This window comes from Malania oleifera, chromosome 11, assembly GCF_029873635.1.
Source record: "Malania oleifera isolate guangnan ecotype guangnan chromosome 11, ASM2987363v1, whole genome shotgun sequence".
NCBI lineage: Eukaryota > Viridiplantae > Streptophyta > Magnoliopsida > Santalales > Ximeniaceae > Malania > Malania oleifera.
In genome coordinates, this window is record NC_080427.1 from 43,383,422 (window position 1) to 43,393,956 (window position 10,535).

Below are 10,535 nucleotides of genomic sequence, written 5' to 3' on the forward strand. Positions count from 1 at the left end.
ACAACCATCCATTTCTCAAAAGACTTAAAACATAAAACATAAAACATAAAACTTAAAACTTAGATACAACCCAAAATATCATCACAAGTTTATACCATTTTTCTCAAAAATGTTATAACAGCTCCGAGCTTTCTAAGCTCAATCACATAGAGGTCCTAAAAAAGATAGATTTGTATTCGGGTGAGACACACCTCAGTAAGGGAAGAAGCAATATATTAAATCAGCGTGTGACCAAATGAGGTTTGTAAATAACATATTATTCATCATTTTAAAATCATTAACATAATTTATGAAATCATTTCCTGAGCCTAATCAAAATACATGCAAGGTATTTTACCTACGAGAATACCCAAGGATTGGGGTGATTACCCGCCCATACAAGTAGCACCCCTCTGTTATGATACTTTAGGCAACTCATGGTCACAACTAAAGCATATCAAGGCACTTACCTTTCTCAATAAGCCCTCAGGTGAAAAAGTAATCACCTACTCACACTATTTATACAAAGGTTTACTAGCGAAGACTCTAGAGAATAAGGAAATTTACCCACCCATACAAGTAATTTCCCTCTACCCTAATACGTTATGCAGCCTACTGCTACATCTGATACCTACTAAGGCACTCGCCTTTCTCAGCAAGCCCTCAGGCGAAGAGTTTACCCTACCCATAATACGTACCATGTTATACTAGCATAAATACTGATAATACCATAATACATTATTCTATCTGTCATTTATTCTGTATTTCTCATCTGTTCATGTTCTCAGCTTTGACATTTCGTAGCATTTCACTTTACGTGGCTCTTTCCCATTTTACATCATTCACATTTCACATTTCATTTCCATTTCATTCACATTTCATTTCATTCTCATTTTCATTTCATTTCCCTTGCATTAGTACTACAGCTCCTTTCAGTTGTACATAGTTAGTCCACATAGATATGCGCTAGCCGACTACTACAGCTCCTTTCAATTGTTCATTGTTTCCATGGTTACATTAACAATCACATGAAACACAATTCATAACACATTTTCATTTTTCATTGCATTTCCTGTATAACCTGCATCTCATACATATAACATAATTTACACATAATTTCTATTTTACTTATGTCACATAATTTACCAGTGAAATTCGTACATTTCCTGTAAAATAAGCCAACCTATATTTAACATTCATATACTGAAAATATACCTTTAATTTCTTACATAATTATCCTGAAAAATCTTTCACTTCCATCAGTCCATTTTCACATATACATAACTAATAAAACAACCCTAAGCTCAGAAATCATAATTTAAACGGTTGGAATTTTTAACCCATAAGAAAACGTATACATATATATATAAATTATCCATTTTTTTTATCTATTTAATTCATAAAATCCTAATTTAATATATATTCCCCCTTACCTGGTTTCTTGAACTACGCCAACAGGGACCCCGAAAAGATGTCTACGGCGCTCACCTGAACCCTGATTCAAAAATTCTAATTCAATTAAATCAACCCTAAATAAAATACTATTTTAACATTTCCTAGGCCCATAAATTTCAAATAAATAATTAAACTCTCAAATATAACCAATTTACTTAATTCCCTAAATCCCATTCTCGTTTCGAAGTGGTGCCTAGGAAACCCAAATTGAAAATTTACTCCGGCTAAAATGATGACAATCGAGACTAGGACCCCATGGTGGTTCTCGATCGTAGATTTAGCTGAAGATCTAAGGAGAGATTGAGTAAAAAGTGAGAGTTTACCTTACCCCATGAGTGATGCTTATGTTACTCCCACAACAAATCCACTATGGTAGAAATGTCGGTGGCGGAGTTAGAAATCCAACGGTACCTTCCATTTTCCGATCGGCCGAATATTTGCCGAGAAATTTTTGAGAGAGAGAGAGAGAGAGGTGGCCGTGGAGGAGTGAGAGTTGGAGAGAGAGAAATGAGAGGCAGTACTAGAGAGGCGTGAAACTTCTGGAAAAGATCAAATTGAATTTGATCTTAAATTTGCATGAAAACTTCCAACCACTAACCCACTAACCTATATAATAATAACAAAACAGCAAAACCAAGCCTTAGTCCCACTAAGTGGGGTAGGCTACTAACCTATAGAATAATATTATACTAATATATATATATATATATATGTATACTTATATATCTATCATACCATTTATTTAATTACTTTAATTTAATAATGCTTAATTAATTATTTGATTAATATTTTTTTTTTCGGGTTACTACAATTGAATTGAAAATTCTGATCAAATTTAATTACTGAATTTCTGAATACAAACGCTGAGGTAAAACAAGTGTGATTGATTATTCTATTGAGGCAAAAATTGCAAGATACTTAAGATTGATTTATTGAAGTTGTATTTTGAGAATATTATTGTTCATTGCTGAAAAGAAACACTGCTTTTGAATATTGCTCAACTATTGAAGCATTGAAATTTGGATTTGGTTTATAACCTCATTATGTCATATACATGTACATGTTAATTAAGGATATGTTTAATAGGAAGAAATACTTAATAAACATCTTAACTAAGATACATTTATTTTCCTATATCTTGCTGCAATACTGATCCTAATCCAATCAATCGTTTGATCCTAACATTAGGGGTTGTCCATCCCTCCTATAGGGCATGGGGGAATGATCATTTTGATGCCTTTAGAGCATGTTAGTGTGCATATACATTAGAGACGCGGTGACATGCTGATCTTAGGATCATTTCATAGACCTGTCAAGCAGGTTTCTACCCATTGTATCATATTTGGTACATGTGACTAGACCACCAGTTAATTAGTGCACTGATGGAGTGTTGGAGGCCTGAGACTCATATGTTTCACTTCCTCTGCGGTGAGGCGACAGTGATGCTACAATATGTTGCAATGATTACTAGCTATCAGTAGACGGTGACGTTGTTACGGCCACCATGAAGTAGGAGTGGCTTATAATCTATCATACACTCCTTGGATGCAACTTACCTAGCTGGAGTGGACAGTATGGCTCCTCACTGTTGATGAAATGGATGAACAATGACTTATCTAGACTTGATGACGATGCATAAAGGAGAAAGTGATGCAATACACACATACATGTTGCACCTCATCTGCGACTTATTGTTCATTAACAAGTCACAGTACTATGCGTCGTTAATGTTGCTACCTCTCCTCAGCGACTTGGAAAGGATGTCCAACTATAACTGAGGCAGCGCCACACTTTCATGACTATATAAAGAGATGTGCCAGGTTGGTCGTGGGTAGGCACACTTAGTTAGAGAACCATTGTTCCTTTTGGAGGTTTAGACATAGGAGCAGATACCCTTCATTGCTTCCATTAGACTTGGTCGACCACATTTTATTGTCGATGTCAGCTTTGGACCATACCCACTTGCCATCGAGTTAGTATGTGTTTTACTTTCTATAAATTTAAAAATTTAATTGTATTTTTATATCATTAAACAATCACTTATATCCAATTTTATGTGAATATATTATATTATAAGTGGCAAGATTCATTTCATACTCCACATGTCCCTATGCATACTTTACAGTCATAAGAAATGACATTGACATGATGTTGAGGATTAGGTAATACATCTTTAGTAACATTTTTATTGTAAGATGTCATTATTTAATATTGAGTATTACTCTTACATGTATCTTTTATTTCTTTCTTTTTTTTGCAGTTTATATGGATGTCATATACGACAGATATATATGCGACACTACCACATATCTACTTCAAAAGAGTACGAGTCTGCTTTCAAATTCTAGAGTGGAACCTATTAGAAAAAGTCTTGTGATAGTTCAGGCTGAGGCAACAAATCCTTCATCCATCTTGCAAAGGGTATGATCGAGATGGTAATTACGCGGATCTCCATGACCTTGATCAACGTGACCTCTATAACATTGACTAGCTTATATACTATAGTCATTCCTTCGAGATGTGGTAACAACGACTAAACCTTATACACATATTGATTGAGATTCTCCTCTTTAAGACTACCCCTCTGAGGGCCAAAGATAGATATAGTTAGTGGAATTGGTCCATCATTGTTTGCTACATCAGCAGGTCCGTCGGTTTGCATATGATAGTGGTCAATGAATAAATTATTTAATACATATGATTAACATAAAATTGCTTTCAATAACTCATTAATATTATTATAACATTTTGTTACAAGAACAGATGATGGGGGACTTTCAATTATCTAACTGCGTCTTGGACTGTTTGGCAAGATCGAGGCAATGTCTTGTATGCAGATTGTGGCAAGGGAGGCTCAACGTTCAATTTATAGGGCTGCCCTTGCTGACAATGATTGTGTAGATGATGTCATAGCTATAGAGACCCGAATAATTATCGTAATTTAATAACAGAAGGAGGAGAGGAAAGAAGAATTAAATAAGAAATTAAAATTGAGAAATTAAACAGGGTCTCGTCGACGAACACAGGGGATTCGTCAATGAGCACACACGAGGGGCTCGTCGAAGTGGGCGTGTCTCGTCAATGAGAAGATACCGAGAGGCTATATTTTAGTTCTGAATTTCGTCGACGAGGAGTAGGCACTCTTCGGCGAATTTCCTTCTTGACCTCGTCAATGAAGTGACGTGGCTCGTCGACGAAGGCTAGTGTATAAATAGCCTAACCCTCATTTTTCAGCTGGAATTCACGCACAAAACCCCTCTTCTCTCTCCTGTTCATCTCTTCCATCTTCTCTCTAAGTTTTCGGGCCTGATTCTTGCTGGTTCGACGATCCGAGGCCACCACGACACTCTTGGAAAAGTTCTCTTCAAGTTTGCTGGAGTGGATCGTTGCTAGGACTGCCTTGGATTTCAACCCAAATTCAAGGTAAGACCTTTTTATCCAATATTTAGCTTTACCATAGTTATAAGAAATGTAGTACACAGAGAAATACTAAAGTTTTGTTCTGGGGGATGTTATTTTTAGGATGTTTATTGGGGAACCCTACGGGTGGAGGACCAGTTATACTAGTGGCTTTCCAATAGTTAGGTAAGGGAAATATGCTATGCTAGGGATTTTAGAATGTATGTCAAAAGATTATGTTATGTATATATATCAGTTTATTGATTAGTTTTTCCATAATGTTTAATGTTATTAGTATTACAGTAGAATTACAGAAATTGAGCATGAGATTTTGATTACTCAAATGTGTGGTATGAGCTTACTATAGTTAGTATGATGATTAAACAACTTTATAGATATCCAGTTATACAGTTTATTAGCTGAAAGTATGACTTATAGTAGTTTTTAGAATGACATGATTTCTAAAACCATAACATTCAGACAGATATTACAAATATTTCAAACAGATATTATAGATATTTTAGACAAATAATACAGATATTTCGGACAGATATTATTGATATTTCAGTCAGATATTTCAGTTTAGATTTATAGTGTTATGGTTATTTTGAAATCATGTTAAAACAGCAAGATAAGTGTATATATATATATATATATATATATGTATGTATATATATATATATATGTATATTAGTATTACACAGTATCAGATCCCTAAGAAAATTTCAGAGATATATATATATATATATATATGTATATTAGTATTACACAGTATCAGATCCCTAAGAAAATTTCAGATAGATTCGGATAGTAAAGCACGGTATCATTGCTAATTCAGATAGAGTGCAACCACATAACTTAGATAATATGTGGATTCCATCTAACCATGCCAGGAGAGATTGCAGTTTCCCCAGCAAGCTGGGTTGAGGTGATCGATTAGACAAGATAGATTTGGATATTGCCTAGAGAGACTGTAGTGGGTTAGATTGGAGGATGATAGAAAATATAGATTGACTTGCCTGGTAGGCCAACCAGAGTAAGTCCCGCCTACGGGCCGCACAACCCTGTCATGAGGGGTTAAATCATGACATACATATCCCAGTTTATTATCTCAGAAGTTCCTATGTACAGATATATCACACCGCAGCAATTATCTAACGACCCAGTCCTTTATACGGACCCAGGTGTCACTCTTTCATTACATAATATCTATACTTGTTCAAGATATGGAAACAACCCGCCCTAAACAGGGACCTACGGGTGTAAAACATACATAATAATGATGTAAATGTCGCGGAAAAACATAAACATCAATTGGGATTTCTACTAGACTTATACCAGAGTTCACTAATACATCCATAATTTACATATTTCGAACTTAGAACAATTCTCATTATTACAACCCTCCAAAAAGGAACTTGATTACGCATCAAAACTGTGTAATTGGGCATCTTAACCCGGGTTTTACGGTTTATATTTTTAATTAAATGTCCAAAATTGTCCAATATTTTAATAAAGTTCCAAAATCATCATTCTTGAACTTTATTGCATTATTTATGACGTTTTGGTAATTTTTTGTTGCAGGAAAAATCTCGGAAACCAAAATCGACACCTGTTCGTATTTCATGCACAACTTTTTCGTTTGAGCTCCAATCGAGATGATTCAAATTTTTGGAGAAATAGGAAAGGATTATCTACAACTTTTGTGTTTTGAGTTTTTCAAGAAACGGGCTATAGAAGAGTCGGATTTGTGATGAACAGAGAATGAAAAAAATGAAAAAAAAATATAACAATTCGGGTTGGGTCAAGTTATCGGGTCAGCTCCAATTGGGTCAAGTTGAGCCATCCGGGTCGTGGGTTAGGGAAAGCCTCCCCTCTCCTTTATTTAAATTTCCCATTCTCCTTCTTTTCCCCTGTTGGGCGCTGCCCCCAGCCGAGAACCCCCTTGCTCTTCTTCTTCTTCTCCTTCTTCTTCTTCATCCTTCCCTTTGTCTTGCTCCTTCCCCTCTCTTTCCCTTTCTCTTTATCTTGCTTTATTCTCGTCCTTTATTTCTCTCTGTTTCTATTTTTCTTTCTCTTTCCCTAAGCCCAGCTCCTTTGATCAGAACACCACTAGCCCCTTCATCTGTTGCAGCAGCTCTGCATATCCAGCGACTCCACAACACAGCAGCAGCCGCAGCGTCCCTCTGCACCAGCCGAGCACAGTCCCTGCCCAGCCCCTCTGCAACTCCGACCATCTACAGCAACTCTTCAGCCCACCCTCTCCTCTTCTTCCCTGCTACACAGTCGTGCACCATCATCAGCAGCAAGAGCTCCACGAGTAGAAGCAGCAACAGCGGAGACTTGAAGACCCGAGAAGCAACTCCACAGCTGCTGGTTCTGCTGCTGCTATTCCAGTAGCTTTCATGGCTGCCTATCTCTCTCTCCCTCTATTTTATTTTATTTTATTATTTGTTTTGTTGTTCCTATTTCTTCCATTCTCCTTCAATGTTTAGTTGTTTTTTTTTAATTCCAAGTAAAGTTTAAGTCAAATTGTTATTGTTTAGGGAATTTAAATTCTTTGTTTTATTGAGTATTATGTTTCCATTAAAGTTATTTTTTTGTTGGTTTTGTTTTTTATGTTTGAGTATGTTAAGTTTGATTTCTTAAATAAAATACAAAAAGGGAAAAAAATTGTCTTTATTTTAGAAAGTAATTTAGTTGCCTTTCTTTCGTAAAAGTTGATTTTTGATTGAAGTTCGGTTTAATTTAGGTTCAGTTTTTATTAGAGTTTATGTTTTTATTTATCGTATTCTGTTATCGGTTAAATCATTAATAGTTTATTTTAGTTCGAGTTTTTAATTCGTGTTAAAGGTCTGATTTTTATTGCACGTGTGTGTGTTTGGTTTAGCTTCTATTGTGTGTTTTTAATTCCATGTTCTAGGTTACCATCCTTAATTAATGCGTGCTTTGATGTTTCCTTGAGTAGGTTAGGGTTTCCCGTTTTTATTCTTTAGTTCAATACATGTTAGTTTTAGGACTTTAATTTGCGTGCTATTTAATTTGTTAAAAGTAAAATCAAATAATTTTCAAAATCCTGAATCTGAACCGAGTTCAGTACCTTTTTAATTTCGATTGGATGAACGTAAATTTTGAGATTAAAACGCATTCCCTGAGGAGACAATCTAACCCTTGGGCTTAATATTACACGACAGAACTCCTATACTTGGGATAGCTTCCGAGCTGCTCATTTTTCGAGTGAGTCAGAACTTCATCTAAGATTTACTACATGATTCAAATGCTTAAGTAAGTTGTTCAAAAACAATCTCCCAGTCCTTTTAGCTATTAGGACTGATGGACCTAAAAACAAAGGTTGTATGATAGGGTGAGACACCTCTCAGTAAGGAAGAAGGAGTTACAACAGTGTGTGACTGCATACATGCATATTTTCATTCAACATCTGGAATATAAATCAAATATTTTAATACAGTAATGCATCAGTTATATCATTATTCATATTACAAAATTCCCATATCTGTCTTATAACCATTTTATGATTTATCAGATGACCAACAGCAAAATATCCCTATAACCAGTTTTACCCCGTGGCCCGGGTTATGCACTGATACTCGTCCAATGCCCTGTTCGTGCAGGCACTATCGAGTACGTACTTATGATCCGACTACCTCCATTGGCCCAATATCAGCCAATGGTTTCACCCTGCTAGCCGGCCATCTTGGTACCCACATCGTTTAGTACGTGTGGTTGCACGTGTACATCTAGCTATGATATCGCGTCGTATCATATAACAGTAGTTTATTTCAACTCAGCAAAGAAAGTATTTTTCAACCCTATATCAATAGTATAGAAATAATCCCACCGGATTCAAACCGGCGTCTTTCCACTCAGTTTACCCCTCTTTGTTTACTAATTCAGCTCGGTGTATCACCGGCCTTAGTTTTTCACATTCTCAGTATAACAAATTGAAATTTCATTTCCATATTCTATATCAGTAGTATAGAAAATACATTCATTTTCATTTCAACATATATCACACAAGTTTGATACAAAAGCCCGCTAAATGATAGAAATTCAATATATATAGTTTAATTGAATAAATAAAGGATTCGAGTCTCTCCTACTATAGTATATACACAAGTAAACAATATTTGTAAAATTTGGAGATCACATGTCGAAATCTTCATTTTTACCAAAAATCGTAAAATCGTCAAACTGGCATTTCTACTCGGTAGAATTTCACAAATAAGTAGTTAAATCATACATAATAACATAAACTAACTTTTTAGCGGTTTAATTTTCCAAAATAGCTGTTGTAATCAAATTCCCCTTACCTTATACTCGAAATGAAACTTCGTACGAAAACGGTCCAAAACGACAACCCAAGATCCCGAAAACCTAAAACCACAGAACATAACCTTACTATGTTTTCTACTGCTATCCAAATATCCAATCAAAATTAGGATCAGATTTCTACCTCGATTCTTGGGAAAACCCAAAACTCTCCGAAACGACAATCCGATCCACTAAAAGTGTAGCGTTTCCTCTTCTGATCCACGCAGTACCCTCCGTTTTTGGAAACAGACAATGAACGGCGAAGGATCTTAGAGAGAGAGAGAGAGAGAGAGAGAGAGATAAGAGAGAGAGAGATAGAGAGAGAGAGAGAGAGAATTTATAGAATAAAACCTAACTTAACCCTTAAGTAATCTAAATAAATATCTCCTCCAAGATATTTATATATAAATATCTCAAAATATCTCTTTTCAAAATATCTTCTCCAAAATATCTCTTTATTTATTTATTTATTTTATGTTTATTTATTTATTATTATTATTATTATTATTATTATTTATTTTATATTATTTTTTTAATTTTATTTATTTATTTATTTTATTAATTTTTTTTTCTCGGGGTTAGGTTACTACAATCTCCCCTCCTTATAAGAATTTCGTCCCCGAAATTCACCAACTGATACCAAGCATACTCTACCTTACGTCGGATACCTACAGAAGAGTCGGCAGCCACCCTCAAAGCAGCTCCGCCCCAAAGTTATTATCTACCCTCGCTTATGGCGGAGGAATACCATGGTTACAATGTGATGCTTCGAAAGATTACACACACACACAAAACTCTCCCGAAGACCATACCACCTATACTACTATACATAACTACGTACCATCCAAAAATAACTGCGGGTACTTCTAGCATATTTCTGACTCTAACTCCCATGAAGCTTCCTCCACTACATGGTTACGCTGTAATACATTCACTAGCGGTATTTCCCTAGTCCGTAACTGCTGAACTTTCCGATCTAATAGCAGTACTGGTACCTCCTCATATGATAAAGTCTCACTAATCTCTAGAGGTTCGTAACTCAATACATGCGATGGATCTGGTATGCACTTCCTCAGTATAGACACGTGAAATACATCATGAACTCCGGATAATGCTGGAGGTAAAGCCACTCGATAAGCAACCAAATGTATCCTTTCAAGGATTTCAAAAGTCTCGACATACCGAGGACTTAGCTTCACCTTCTTCCCGAATCTCATCACCCCTTTCATTGGAGCGATTCTCAAGAATACCATATCTCCTACTTCAAATTCCAACTCTCGCCGACGAGTATCAACATAACTCTTCTGTCGACTCTGAGCTGCTTTAATTCTTTCCCTGATCAATGCGAATTAGTTCTGGACCTAGTATCT